Consider the following 15,621-nt stretch of genomic DNA (forward strand, 5'->3'; position numbering starts at 1 on the left):
TGGTTCTGAACATCCCCCGAGACACAAGCCGGCCCCCGTTACACAGGAGCCTCTGCCTCAGAGTGTCAGTGTTGATGAGAAAGCCCCCTCCATATCCTTGCACAGCAAGCTCAGGATACAGCAGGTGCAGCATCAGTGGGGGCTAGTGATAAGGGGGAAATGAAGCTAGCTAGCGTGTCTCCAATTTCTGGAGTGTTTAGCCATGCTCCCTCGAGGGTGTCTGGGACACAGCGAGCACGGGCAGCGCGTAAGGAGGGAGGGAGCAGAGGAGGCCCACAGAGGGCCTGTCCCGCCACCACCAAGGCCATCTCGGAGACAACATCACCACCTACAAGCCTCCGCCCTCGCCTCTCAGCCTGACTTCCAAGCTCATTCGGGCTCCTTCTCCCTCCGTGCATCTCAGGGCAGGGACAACCATATCCATCAACTAACATCCCACAAACAGAGGCAGGGAGTCCACATTCCAATGGCATTTTTGGAATACAAAACATTTATACCTTTTCAAAGCTCCCAGCAGGTTTCCCTACAAAGGTCTGCTACAAATGGCGGGTTGGGTGCCCAGCTCAGCTCACAAAAGCCCATTTAACTCATGCATGAGTGGCTTACAAGTATTTGAGTACCTTATGGCTGACGTAAAGCTCGTGGGGGACGGCAGGAACTGAATCACCATTTATAACATGGTTTGTGTTTGGTTCTTTTTTCCCTACGGGAAAAGGCCTTCCCTCGGAACAGTGGGAAGGGAACATGAAAGGACTGAGAAATGAGTAATGAGACAAAATGTGGAGACGGGAGGAATTTGAAACTCCGAGGAGATCATTCCTCAGCCGCTGGGGTCACGATCATGAAGCGATTCAAGGATTAATCAATCCTCAGCCACCACTGAGTTCCTCTTCTCTCTCTCCAGACAAGACAGCCTGACAACTCCAAAGGGCAATAATCCCTGGGGAATTCGTGCTTCCAGGAAGGGCACGGCTGCTGGAACCGAAGAGGGACAGCCAAGACAGGCCATCTGGGTTCTGGAGAGTTTCCTGAGGGAGGCTGGCCAGGCGCAGACATGGAACCCCTGTGGCAGGAAGCTGCAGGTGTTTGTCATGACTGGGGAGTGGGGTGAGCAAGGGGACAATGGCCTGATGTGAGGTGGGCTCGGAGGGCACAGTAAGGATTTTTTTTTTTTAATTGTGGTAAAATTCACATGGAATAAAATTTGCCATCCTGACCATTTTGAAGTGCGGAGTTCAGTGGCATTTAGTACATTCACAATATTGTGCCACGCTCTCCGCTACCTGGTTCCGGAACATTTTCATCACCCTGAAAGGAAACCCCATATTCATTGGCCGTCATTTTCCATCCCCTTGTCTCCCCAGCCCTGGCAACCAGCTGATCTGCTTTCTGCCTCAGGAGCATATAAATGGAATCATACAATATGTGACCTTTTGTGACTGGTTCCTTTCACTTAGCACAATGTTCTCAAGGTTCATCCGTATCGTATCGTCTATCGGTACTTCATTCTTCTTTTACGGATGAATAATATTCCCCGGTGTGGACAGAACCCGTTTTGTTTATCCATTCACTCACGGATGGGCATTTGGATGGTTCCTACTTGGTGGCTATCATGAGTAGGGTTGCTATGAACATGGGCGTATGAGTTTTTGTTTGAACACCCATTTCAATTACTGGGGGCCCGTAACTATGGCTGAGCCACATAGTAAGGATTCGGGGCTTGTCTCGGAGCACCCGCAGGCCACCCAGGTAGGAGCCACATTACTAGAATCGTGTTTTCATGCACTCGCTAGGGCTGGCGTGAGCAGAATGTCACAGGGATGCGGGAGTGGCTGGGATGGACGAGAGACCAGATGAGGGTGGCAAGGAGGAAGGAGAGAAGTGGAGAGTCCCACCCTCCACGTATCTCTTGCCCCTGCTGTTCTCCTGACAGAGCTGTGGACATCTCGTCTCGAGTGAGAAAGCGCCATTTTCCCTGCTGAAATCCCCCCCACTCCGCCACCGCCCAATGTGACCGCTGAGTCAACGGCAGAGCCCGTTCCAGGCAAGACAGGCATGTCAGCTGACTGTTAACTTCTTCCCAGCTGGACTGTAAGGAACTCACTGGCCTCCAAGAGCTCTTCCTCATCCCCTTAAGCCAGGAGTGGAGCCCCCATTATGTCTGAGGGAACCTCCACTTCCAGACCGTTGCCCGTACTGGGGCTGTACAGCTGGGCTCTTTGCCTCCGACTGGGAGATGATTTCCACCCTTTAGGAAGCTATTGACTCAAACCGAGCCTCAGCTATCTTCTTATCGGCCCCTTATTTATATAACTGCCTGATTTGTGAGTCAATCTCAAGCACACGGTAAAAGTTCAAATCTGAATAACCTAAGACCTACAGCATTACCTTGAGGCACCCGTTTCTTTGACACGAAAACAAAATGTCAGCAAAGCCAAACCAAATGAAAAGTGTCCACTGCCGTCCTCCCACTCTGCAGGGGACGGGCATCTATGACAGGGACTCTTGCCCACCGTCTTTACAAGGAGCTGTTTCCGTTCCTGGTCTGTACTGGGAGCAGTGAAAGGAAAAGGGTAGGCACAGACCCTCAGATGCAAAGTCTTCCACGTGGCCACGTTATTGGTGGATTCCCAAGAAGGCTTTGCTTCCTGCATTTCTTCTGGGTGCCCTCTGCATTCTAATTCACCACAAGCGACCGTTGACAAAAGACCCTCTCTGATCTTCCCACGTAACTAATTCTCCTTAGGTCCTGGTTGGCGGGAAGGAAGGATATGCCGACGAATGCACAAAACAGACACTCCCGTGGAAGAAAGAAGAAAGCCATCCAGGGCCATGATTGCTTTGGATTTGGTGTGCCATTTCGTCAAGGCTGATTTGGATAGTGGTGAGGACAGAATCAGGTCAGCAGGGGATTCTGCACCTAGCCCTTGGCCTATAAAAGCTCCTACTGAGAGGCAGAGGGTTGATCTTGCCGGGCGGGGGGGGAGGTTCCATTTAGGTAAACACATAGCCAGGAAACCAGTGCAGTCAATAGATTTGCCACCAGAGGAAAAGCTCCCAGAGTATCTGTGACTCCATCACTTGCATTTTCCTAGAGAAGCCCAAGCCCCAGGATTCCTCTTGGAGATCTGGCAGCTTGGGGCTCTTCCCAGCTTCCTGCCTCACCCTTTTCATTTCAGCACTACCCATCTAAGCTCTGCTGGCAGGGGCCCTATGAGTCCCAGGAGTAGAGCCATCCAAGAGCTTAGCAAATTTCACAATCAGACTTTCGAGGGTAAATATTTATAGTGACTCACAAGAGAGATTTTCTGCTCTAGTTATGGCCCCCAAGGAGCCACAGGGTTATTTCCCCGGGCCTGCTATTAGCTCAAGGTTATCTGCAGGCTGTGTCCAAACGTGGATTTGTCAGGCTCCCCGGACAGCTCATGAGTCAGAGACTGGGTTCCTTGACCCACTCCCTCCCCTGGGAAGCATCTGGACTTACCACGCCAGAGGTCAGCGGAACGTCAATGGCACCACATCCTGGTGAAGTCAATGGTGCAAGTGTCCGGCTTGTGGTCTGGAGGCTCTGCCCAAGCTCGTGGGACAGGCAGACAATTTACGAGCAAGGTAGCACATCGTAAAAAATAAGCGGCAAATGCTAAGGAACCGACAAGCCAGGACAGAAGACTTTTCTCTCTGACCAGGGAAGCTGACAGAGCCACCACCCTGGGATGGGGCAGGACAGCACGGCCAGTCCTGACAACAACGGTCAAGGGTAACTCAGAGGACTCTCCTCCAGACCGTACAAAGCTACTGTAAACCTGACTTTTTGCAGCCTGGGCCCCCAGGAGCTGGAACTTCTCATCATGTCTGTGCACAGGCTTGTCGCTGGCCACCTGAGGGCTGTGATGACACATCAAGTTCCTGAACCACCCTGTGGCCTTTGATTCCAGCTGCACTGATGCAGGATGGACCAAGCAATGACTAGAAGCAGTGCTGAGCGGGGAAAATGCTTCCATTCAATTCTGCTAAACAGATACCCATTTCGCCGGCAAGAACTTAGCAAGCCCTTCCTAGGTGCCTCATTCTTTGTTCTCACAAGAGCAGGGAACAGACAACAAACACGTAAGCAGACACTTCCACACAGAGGAACTGTGGTCAGGACTGGGAAGGGCATGGCCGTGGGATGCGACGGGGAATTTCAGGGAGGCCCTCACTTAGATAGGGTGCCCAGAGTTGGACTCTGGGAGGAGATGTAATTGCAACCGAGATCTGAAGAAGGAACGGGACGGGACCAGCAGGTTAGAGAGTGAACTTTAGGGAGAATGAATGCTCCATGCAGAGGGCAAGGCAAGAATAAAGGCCTGTCTGTAGGGCAAGATCTTCGTGTGTTCAAGAAATCTGAAGAGGTCCTGTGTGGCTGGAGTCTACTGAGAGACGGGGGCGGGACACAGTGGGGGAGTGAACTTGAACTTTATTCCAAATGCAATGAGCCCCAAGAGAATTGATGTCAGGATGGTGGCAAAGGTTAGTTTTCACAACGGGGTTGAACCGGGCCTCTCAGGTGTTTTTGGCTGGCTTCCCTTGTAACACAGCTACAGAGGCGAACTGCTCAGCTGGGGACTGGGACTGACTGAGGAGCACGGGCAACTTTCTGATTTTGAAATAGCCAGATTTCCATCCTCAGCATCAAATCTATCCACAGCTGGACCCCTTGATCCCCACCTGTAGGAATGATTCTCCCCCCAGGGCCATTACTGGTTTACCGCAAGATACATGTGGGAGCCTCTAGTCCAATAATGTGAGATCCAACACTCCTTTGAAGTTCTGCAAATAGGTTATCTGCCTTTAGTCTAAGCCCCTGCAACCCAGCTCCACTGCTGGCATGCTTTACTGCCTGACGCTGAGGTCTTTTTGGTGCCTCATTTTACGTGCTCTTTGTCGCCTGCCCCTCCTCCAAGAGCCGAAGCCCCGCTAGACACTGTCCGGTGTCTAGAATCCTGCTATGTGGCAACAAAGCTTCGCAAAGCTGACTATGGTCTGCCCATACTTTCAAATAATACTTGATCCTGGACCCCACCATCATCACCCACCACCTGCCTCCGGGACCCCCACGTGATGTGTTACTCTGGCTGGCTCTTGCTAGTAAAGACAGCGCTAGCCTCTCCTGCCCGTGGCCCTCCCCTCCACACCTTGGAGGGCCCTTTCCTCCAAACAATGCCCCAGGTCTGCCTGGCAAGTGGCGCTCCCTCCAAGCATGCGCACCTGGGGACTTCTGTGCCGGGAGGAGGCCAACTCCCAAGGCCAGGCTTCTGTCCACTTGTTCTCCAGCTGCTGCTGTGAATGCCCGCGCTGGCCCAAGATAGAACTACCCAGGGTGTCCACCTGAGATACTAACCTTCGAGTTTATAAGGGGCTTTCGAAGCAGACTGACAGCCAGCCGATTTCCCTATTTGACAGGCTTGAGTTGTAGTAAAGGACGTTTACATGACAGTGTCACTGAGTCAGGGGCGTGATGGGACCAATACAGGCGAGCTGGTCCCTCCGTCTGCTGCTTGCTACGAAAGGAGCGGCCAAGCATCTGTCCCATTGCCTTATGGCCAGGCAAGTAAACCTTGCCAGAGGAATAAACAAACTCTCGAGAACCTTCTAGAATAGCTACTTTCCAAATTCATCGGGCTGGGGAATCCTTTTCTTCGGATGAACTCTTGGGTAGGAGCGCAATATTTAAAACAGAAGAGAGCAAAGCCCGGCTCCCACTTCTACTGCGGAGACCTTAGATCTCTGTGGGACAGGGTTTGGAAACCGTGGCTGAAATTACAGAGATCCTCAGCAGTGAGCCAAAGCCCTGTGAGGACGAGGCATGGGAAGGAGAAGGTCTGCATGCTAACAACGATAAGGATGACAAAATAGTAGCACTGAGCGAGCGTTTGCACAGACCGCGCGCAAGGTCCTACGTGCTCTGTTGTTGAACCTCCAAATCTTTCCCAAGTTGGTGTAATTATTCCAAATGGACACAAGCAGAAACGGAGGCTCTGAGAGGCTAAGTGACGTCCCCAAGGCCACACGCGCCCTGGAGAGCCACGACCGGTTGGAACCCGGGTATGTTTTGCTTACAACCAGTGGCATCAGAGGGCCCCTTTGTGTGCAAGGATTGCATGGCTCCTTTGAACGGCCCAAGCTGGCTACACGTCGGGAAGAGCCCAACAGCTTTAGAGGCCACTTGAGCTGGTTGTCGAATGCTCTGCGCTGATTAACTGTGAACGTAAGGGAAGACAAGTATGCATTGAGGCCGCGGATCTCTCCCAGGCCTGTTGGGGCCTGTTTCCGCCCTCTGAATGAGGAAGCTGTGCTTTGCAGGCGCCCGCAGAACAAGAATAGGCCCTAAGATGCCTGAATGAAGGGCCCAGGGGAAATGCAAAGCATCATCATTGTTGGAAGTCAAAGCCCTGCCAGGCTGCGGGAGAGCCCAGTGGCCAGGCACTGCTGGAGGAAAGGAAAGATGTTGATATTTCCTGGGCAGACAATGCAACTTTTCTAACTGGAAACTCTGCAGCCATGACCTCATGCTGGACAAGCACTTCAACCCTGGCCAGGCCAATCGGTGGCTGCCAGGCCATCATGAGTGCATCCACAGCTGGGCTGCCCTCCACCCAAGACCAGTATCCCCTCTGAAGGCTGCCTTCCAGGCAGTGTATGTGTGTGTGTGTGTGTGTGTGTGGAAGGGGATACATTAGCTGCCCCACTGGATGTCCCCTAGCCGCCCCCCGAGTTTAGCAGGGCTTCAGCTAGCAATGGGAGGAGAGTGTTACGGAGGGAGCAGTTCACAGATAGATTTCACAAGGCCCTCTAATAGCCAAACTATGTCCCACAGGCCAGGGGGGGTTTCAGGCAGGCAGTAGGTGCAGTAGAACCACCCAAAACACAGCCCTGGGGAGCAGCAGTCACATGGCAACTTCCAGAGCAGATAAACCAGACCAGACATTCCAAACATGCAAGGGAGAGAGGCCTTTTGTGGGAAGGGGCAAGTATGGAAATGGGTCACTCCATTTTATGTGAGATCTCTTCTTCTCAGCACGTCTCAAGATCTCTTGAAGCCTTATCTCAAAGGATTGATTCTATCAAAGGAGACTTTAAGCAGAAGGGCAGCCTAGGGATGGGGGAGGATCTGAGAGCTTTTTCAAAACGTAGGTACCAGCTCCCTGGGGATGAAGCCTAGGGACCAAGTTCCCAGGTGATCCAGAAGTGCAGTCATCGCTGAGGACCCTGAGCATGGGGTAAGAGACAGAGTAAACCCTTTAGCTCATATCCTGGCTCACTTATCTCCTAACAGTGACCTTGGGCAAGACACTCCCATCTCTGTATCTGCTTCTCTCTGGGTAAAATGTACCACACTGTGTCCTGAGTATCCTCTAGGCATCCGTATACATCTATACGTGACCCTGGCGTTAGCCTTTCTGAGATTTATTTTCCGAACAAAGTGGTTGGGGCAGCTGGGTGGCTCAGGCAGTTAAGTATCTGACTCTTTACTTTGGTTCAGGTCACAATCTCATGGTTCGTGGGTTCGAGCCCCACGTCAGGTCCTGTACGGACAGTGTGGAACCTGCTTGCACTTCTCTCTCTCACTCTCTCTCTGCCCTCCCCCCTCACGCACTCTCCCTCTCCTCTCCCTCTTTCTCAAAAGAAACAAACTTTGAAAAATAAATGTAAAAAATTTTAAAAATGGTTAACTAGCACAACCATTTGGAAACTGATGACTAGGCATTCCACCATCAGACTTAGACACGACTATTAACTCCAGAATTTCTTATTAGCCAGAAGTGCAAGAGCTGGGCCCCCCCCCCCCGGGCCCCCTCCCCAGAACACTTACATTCTAGTCACTGGATCAAAAAAGCTGTTTGCAACTGAAACAGTGCCTTCAATAACTTCAGCTGTTCGGGATCAATTCCACTAACATTGCAAGAGTGAACCAGTGGCTTTTTTTTTTTTTTTTGAGATTTACTCACATGTAGAAATGAAATATGAATAAAGCCAGTGATTGCATTTGACTCACGCTTGAGTCACGTCCACGTGCAGATATCCTTTGTTCACCAAAGTTTTCCCCGCGACATGCACGGGGCCCTGCGGACCTATGGATTTCTGGACCAGGTACCGCCCTCCCAGCTATGACACTGTCACGATGTGGTCAGTGGCCTACAGAGGGGGCAGGACTCCTGGGCTTGAGGAATCAGGGAACAGGGAGGAGGCCTCTCCCACCAAACCCCCGAGATCTGGCCTGACCAGGTGGGTTGCCATCTGTCACCATGCCTGCCTCAACTGCACACCTAGCCATTTGTCCTGAGTTGGCTTTTGTAAACCTGCTCAACTCCTAGGGCGATGGGATGGCGTGAGGTGAGGAGAGCAAGGATTTACACATTTACTCCGCGTCCACGAGCCACCATGCCCACAGTCCAATGGGGGCTGTGGGGAGAAGGGGAGCGGAGAGAACGATCAACAGCCTGTTGCCTCACCTGCCCTCATCGCCTGAACTGGGCTCTGACCTCAGCAGGGTCCTCTTTCTCAGGCAAGACCCGTCTGCCAGGAAGTGATAGCGGTGACGCAAGTTGGGTTCACCTGGCGCTAAAAGAATATTAAACTCAGTGTTCCGTGGGCTTCATCAGATGCCAAATATCTTCATATAAACCAAACACCTGGATCAATTTTAAAGTAGGGAGAGTCCCCAGACGAAAATGGAACAAAACAGGGAACTACTAGAATTCAAAGCAACCCCTCCCCCATCCAGGTACCCAATTCAGCAGGTACCTCGGACACCCCTCGCCTGGGCCCACCCTGCTCTCCGGTGGCCCTCGGCCCCAAGAGGGTGCGTGAACACTTGGCTCCCCGCAGGCCCTGCTTCTCCAGAGCTGCGTGGACCACCGACCTTCCAGCACGCTTGTGGCCCAGGGGACTTCCTTCCCTCGGCCCCTCCCATCTTTAACCCAAACAGATGGGCGTGAAGACCTGCAGAGCTGCCCGCACAGAGCCCTTGAACCAGATGCTGCCCAGATGCCGGGAGGGCCCTGGCCTCGTAACCAGAACTCATAAACGTTATTAAAATATTTTATTTAAAAACGAGATCAATAAACCGTCCGTTCCTTGGGTGGCCGCAGAGTACCCAGCACCTCGCCTTCCCGAAGGCAAGATCTTGCCTTCCCTTATCTCGGGAAAACTGCTGCACGCTCAGTGGCACAGAGCCCAGTCCAAGACCCCAGGCCAAGGGAACGCCAGTCTTCCCTGCCCCGGGCCCGTCTCCGCCTCCCCATGGCGGCCGCAGCCATCTTCCCCGCGCACAGAATTGGCCATACCATTCCTCTGCTCAAAAACACTCCAAAGCTCTCTGCTGTCTACATCAGGGGTCGGCAAACTATGGCCACGGGCCAAATCTAACCCGTACTGTTTTTGTAAACGGAATTTCAGTGGCACCCAGCCACACCTATCCATTTATGCTATTTACGGCTGCTTTGGGGCTAAAAGGGCAGACCTGTGTAATTGCCACAAAGCCTAAAATGTTTACTATCTGGCTCTTTGGAGGAAGATGATGGTCAGCTTGCCATGCCCTCCTTCCTGTTCTCTTTTGGTCAGAATTTTGTTAATTTTTTTTAATGTTTATTTATTTTTGAGAGACAGAGCGCAAGTGGGGGAGGGGCACAGAGAGAAGAGACATAGAATCCGAAGCAGGCTCCAGGCTCCAAGCTGTCAGCACAGAGCCCAACGTGGGGCTCAAACTCACAGACCGTGAGATCATGACCTGAGCTGAAGTCGGACGCTTAACCAACTAAACCACCCAGGTGCCCCTTTCCTGTTCTGACTCTTGAGGGGACAGTGTCCATCTGGACAGTCTGCCACGCTCAGGGAGTTTGAGGGAAGGGGAGAAGAAGAAATAAAGGAGGTGGTACTGGGGGGGTCCCCGGCCTACAGCCGCTTACTCGCTGAGATGTGCTGGCCCCTGAGACCTTGCAAGAAAGGGCTCTCTGGGTGCTGTGAGGCCGACCTCACAAAATCCACCGTGAGGTCATTCCTGGGCTGTAGAACATGTACATTCAGACTAAAGATACTGCTTCGTTTGGAGAGTGTGTAGTTTTCTTGCTTACCTAAACCGTAGTCAGAAATGTGGGAATTGGCTCCTTCTGGACACTTCCCTGAGCTCTGGTGTCCTTTGCAGCTTCCTGCTCTGGCTCCTGTTTCCCGGGCATCAAAGGCATGGTCTCCTTGACGTCACTCAGATACCACCGTCCCTGCGGCCTCTGGGGCACCTCCATGGAGCTCCCCTTCACGGCCCAAATCACTGTGGAGCCCCCCTGGTTTGGTAGTTGACCTGGCTTTGAATTTCCTCAAGAAAGAGGCAGGTTGTCGGGCTGCAGACCCGGAACCAGCTGAAGACGGGCTCCCCCCATTTTGTGAGCGTCCGCCAGACCCGCCTGTCTGCTGTGGGGCTGTGGCTGGTGCTTTGTGAGGGCGGAGGGGTGTCTGCTGACCCCACCCTTGCCGGGTGGCTCTGTCTTTCCCACTGTGTCCTCTCCAGCGGATCTGTGGCTGGCTGAGGAACGGCGACAGGCAGATGATCAACAGGGCACAGACGGACAGAGGGGAACCTGTGGGGTCATGTCGGGGTCTATCCAGACGGTCTGAAATGGTGTTTTCTCTTTAATAAGCCCCGGGCCACCTGCAGGAAGGCCTGGGGCTGGGGCCAGCCGGCCGGTTGTCCCTGGGCTGCCCTGCAGAGTCGGCTGCCCTCGTTTTGTGGCCCAGAGGTGGTGGGGACTCCACGGATACCCACCCTGAGATTTCCTCCCGATGCAAGCCTCTCTCTTGCTCCCTGTTTCCAGGCCAAGGCCAGGCATGTGATGTGTGCAGGGCTGGCCTCCCTGTGGTTGGGAGTAGGGCCTCCTTTGGCCCGTCCTTTGTTCTCTCCTCTCTTGAGGGAAATCTGCCCTTTCTCTTGGTCTGGTACTGAATCCTTTGGTTCTCTTTGGAAATCAAGAGAATGGCCTAAACAGAGGCCAGAGATCAGGAATGCCAAGAAGGGTAGAAATGCAGAATACACACCTCCGGTCCGCCTGTGTTCCTTACTGGACTCAGGTCTCTGCCTCAACGCCCCCCCCCCCCCGCCCCCACCCCGCCTCTGCTCTCCTGCAGGCCTCTCCTGAGTGCCCATCTAAACAGAGTCTGTCTCCATCACTTCTCTCATGTGCTCTGCCTCATTCCTGGCTTGATTTTTCTCCTCGGCATGTCTGCCACCAGCTGGCACATTTATACTCATTTGTTCATTGTTGGTCCCTTCCCACTAAAAAAAAAAGGCAAGCGTCGTGAGAGACGGACGTGTCCTGGGTCACGTGTGGCTGGGTTCTGTGCCTGGGACGGTGCCTTGTACCCAATGGGCACTTGGCAAGTCATTATTGTTCAAAGCATCTTTATTCCAGGAGAACGTCGCACAAAGGAGGGCATCGTGGGCTGCATGGTGGTCCCCAAAGAGGAACGCCATGCCCAGAACCCGTGAACATGGCCTCACTTGGGAAAAGGGTCGTCGTGGATGCATTTAAGTTAAGGATCTGGAGATGATACGGATCAGGATTATCTGGGAGGGCCCTAAATCAATGACAAGTGTCTGGAGAAGAGACAAACAGAGGAAGGGCTCACAGAAGAGGAGAAAGCCACATGAGGACGGAGGCAGAGACCGGACTTACACCGCCAAAACCCAAGAGTTGCCTGGAGCCACCAGAGTCTAGAAGAGACAAAGGAAGATTCTCCTCCGGAACCTGCAGAGGGAGGGTGGCCCTGCCGAAATCTTGATTGCAGACTTCTGGCCTCCAGAGCTGGGACATAACCTGTTGTTTTAAGCCCTCTGCTCTGTGGTAATTTGTTTTGGCAGCCAGAGGAGACTAGGTAGAGGGTGGCGGTGGGGGGGGGGGGGGGGGGGGGAGACATCTGCAACACCTGGACGCCGGGTGTGGTGAAACAGACCCTGATGCAGGGCAGAGTCTGTGAGGAGACACAGATAGTAATTAAGTAGAGAGGAAAGTATATGTAATTACAGCTTGTGAAGGGCTCAGAAGGAAACAGGTTGGCCGGTGGGATCAAGAGTAAATGGGGGTAGGGGTGGACGGGAAGGCAGGGCCTTTCAGAGAAGCTGGCATGTCAACGGAGGTCTCGGGGCTGGGAAGAAGTGGCAGAGCTTAGGCCTGTACCTGAATCCTCCCCTGGGTCCTCCCCTGAATCCTCCCCTGGGTCCTCCCCTGAATCCTCCCCTGATTTTCCTCCTGGGTCCTCCCCTGAATCCTCCCCTGGGTCCTCCCCCGATTTTCCCCCTGGGTCCTCCCCTGAATCCTCCCCTGGGTCCTCCCCTGATTTTCCTCCCGGGTCCTCCCCTGAATCCTCCCCTGAGTCCTCCCCTGATTTTCCTCCTGGGTCCTCCCCTGAATCCTCCCCTGGGTTCTCCCCTGATTTTCCTCCCGGGTCCTCCCCTGAATCCTCCCCTGAGTCCTCCCCTGATTTTCCTCCTGGGTCCTCCCCTGAATCCTCCCCTGAGTCCTCCCCTGATTTTCCCCCTGGGTCCTCCCCTGAATCTTTGCCTGAGTCTTCCCATGGGTCCTCCCCTGGATCTTCCCCAGAGTCTTCCCCAAAGTCCTCTCGTGCATCCTCCCCTAATTTTTCCCCTAGAGTCCTCCCCTGAGTCCTCCCCCAATTTTTCCCCCTGGGTCCTCCCCTGAGTCCTGGCCTTAGCCTCTGCCTCGAGTTGCTCCCTCCTTCAAATCACCCCCATTCTCCACCACGCTGACAGATGATCTTTCCAGAGCACAAATAATTACAGTCACCATTTCAAAGAGGTCTACCAGGAGAGTGGCGGGATGCAAGGTGGCTACTGTTAAATCCCACTCTACACATCAAAGACCCAAGGCTCCTGGCTTAAAGGACATGCGCACGGTTCAGCCAATCAGACTCCAAAGTCTGCTCCTCTTCCTGCTGGACTTCGTGGACATTCCTCATCATCCATCCTTGCCTCGCTCAAGACCCTTCAGGGGTTTCCCACTGCCTACCATAAAACACCCATACTCTCTCGTACAACCTCATTGCCCCCAACTCCGCGATTTCCGTATAAAACTTCTTCCAATCTCCTGTCGTTTCCCATCAAGAGTTTTCCAATTCACCCACACAGACCTACTCACCTATTTTTAGCACCTCCATGAACTTGCTTTTGATAATCACATTGCAAATTATATTACACATAAATAGTATAATACTATTGTTATGTTACCATTGCCTTCCCAAGCCCTGCTACGTGTCCCGTACTGTTCTAGATGCTTCACGTATAGTATCAGCTGATTACTGCCGCAGCCTCGTGAGGTATATTTAAGCATCTGCATTTTGTACGCGGAACTCAGGACCTTGGCCCGGGGCTGGCGATGACTGTCTGTGCCCAGTATGTTCCACTTCACTTTACCCACAGAAGTCTTGTTTGTTTCTCCTCGTAACAATGACATCAACTTTCACGTGGCCTTTTATGGTTTTGCAAAGTACTTTTGTGTATGTACTTTTAACTGCCAAGCCTTCCCTGACCACCCCTACATGAAGGTGTCTCTTAATTTGCTGCCAATAAGGGCCCAGGGTAAGGCTGGCTGGGTTGCAAGAAGAGGCAGGAAAGACGTTGGTCCGCTCAACTTCCATAATCACCATCAATGCCCACTGCCATCTAACCATCTCATGGAAACCAAAAAGCCAAGTACCCAGAACAAGGAGCCCATTACACCACAGGGCAGATCCCCGGATTCCATCTCCCCAGCTGAGCCCACACTCTGAGAAACACGGAGTCATGGCCAGGGATGTGTCCCACGGTGGGGACCGAGCCCCTGAGAGCAGAATCCACTATCCCTATATTCCAGGAGCTCAGTAAATGCTCTTCTGTCTGATTTGATCTGTACGTGTCCGGGACGGGCCTGGGAAGGAGAAGACACAGGGCACAGTGCTCTGCCAAGGTCCCCGGCCACAACCCCGGGGGCTGACAATTTATTAGCAGACAGGAGCCACACAAGCTCCGTTATCACAGTTACAGCCTTGTCCAGGAACAATGCTGCCTTTCAGATTGTTTTCCGCCTGGGACGGTGGATTTATAAACGGAACTGGGGACGCCTTGTTCTAAGTGGGCCTGGTTTAGGAGTATCCTGATAAGATAAACACAGATAATGACCTGCTGGGGGAGGAGGTGCTTTTATATATGCCTCCATGTCTGCATTTACATGCACACAGCCTTACGCTGGGAGGCTGGGGGGCGGGGGGGCGGGCTCTGGGTTGGCTGGGTTTCAGATCAAAGGGAGAAGGGGAAAAAAAGCCATTTTGATAATAGTTGAAGCTGGGTGATGCACATATGGGGTTTATTATAGTAGTCTCCTGTTTTTATGTATGTTTACACATTTCCATAATAAAAGCCAAAAAAAAAAAAAAGGCAAGTTTGGCTGAATAATTACTGAAGCTGGTGATGGGCATATGGAGATTCATTATAACGCTTTCCTTCCCATATGGTTGTTTAAAACACTCCGTGGTAAAAGGAAAAGAAAAAGGGCTTTGGCTGAAAGGCAATGCCTTAAAACTCCTTTCCTCTCATTCATTCATTCAACAGATATTTATTTGTGCCACGTACTGTCCTGGGTGCTGGGAAATAGCATCGGACAGGAGCAGGGGTGTCCCTGGCTCCAACGATATGATTTCCTAGAATTCAAATACTCCTCCAGTGTGAATATCTGGGTGGGCTTTGTCTGCACTGAGGGATACCTTTGGGGGAGGATCTTTGGGTGGGGGGGGGGCGGGAATGAAATCCCTGCAGACTTTGCTGGGTTTTGGGGGTGAAGGAGCAGCTCAGCTCTGGCCCCTCGGGAATCTATCTAGTCTGCCCCTCCTGAGAATTCTGGGGCAGGACGGAGCAGGGAGACGTCTCAGAGAGTTCCCACCATGTGTGATGGAACCGCTCGATCGTATCGTTCACCAACAGCAGCCGCCCCCTGAGGCTGACAGGCATTCACAGAGAGGGTCCCATCCACCTTTCGCCTTGGCGCTGTGGTATGACCGCTCAGGACAAGCAACTATCTATCCTGGTTTTAAAAGGTCTCTGGGGAGGGAGCAGCCAGCCCCGAGACAGAGGCTGCCAAGGGCAGCCGGTGCTGGGAACATTCTCAGCTAGGGGAGCAGGGGACAAAAGCCTTCTGTGCTGCTCTGTGCTCTGTTAACTGCACCACCCATGACCCATCTTCAGTGGTGGTGGTGGTGGGGGGGGGGGGGACGGGCTGCCCAAGTACTGGAATGACCAGGTTTCTCATGTGCCACGTATGTCCACCCTTCAGGAGGCCACTTCCAGAATCTGGGTGTTGGTGGCATCCCACACCTAAAAACTCGGTCCTCGGAGAAAGCCGGATGGGGAGTTAGCCTGCTCTGAGGCTGTACGTCCGATATCTTACCCAAGGCCACACAGAAACTAGGCTACAGGGTTTCTTCAAGAACACAAGGTCTTGGGAGAGGAAGGTCAAGAATGTGGAAACCCCGGTTTCAGGTCAAAGGTCTCTGTGGCCCTTCCAAGGCCGGGCTCCACGATGTCGCTGGCTTCTTGGCCGAGAC

The 15,621-nt window shown here is 52.9% G+C and overlaps 1 protein-coding gene across 9 annotated transcripts in view; it reads right to left on the minus strand.

Moving 5' to 3' along the window:
• SLC39A11 (solute carrier family 39 member 11) overlaps nt 1–15,621 on the minus strand; it is a 427,475-nt gene that overhangs the window by 23,383 nt on the left and 388,471 nt on the right. The gene's annotated exons all lie outside the window — the stretch shown is intronic.

The sequence above is a fragment of the Puma concolor genome, chromosome E1, assembly GCF_028749965.1.
Source record: "Puma concolor isolate L17-30 chromosome E1, mPumCon1.1.hap2, whole genome shotgun sequence".
NCBI lineage: Eukaryota > Metazoa > Chordata > Mammalia > Carnivora > Felidae > Puma > Puma concolor.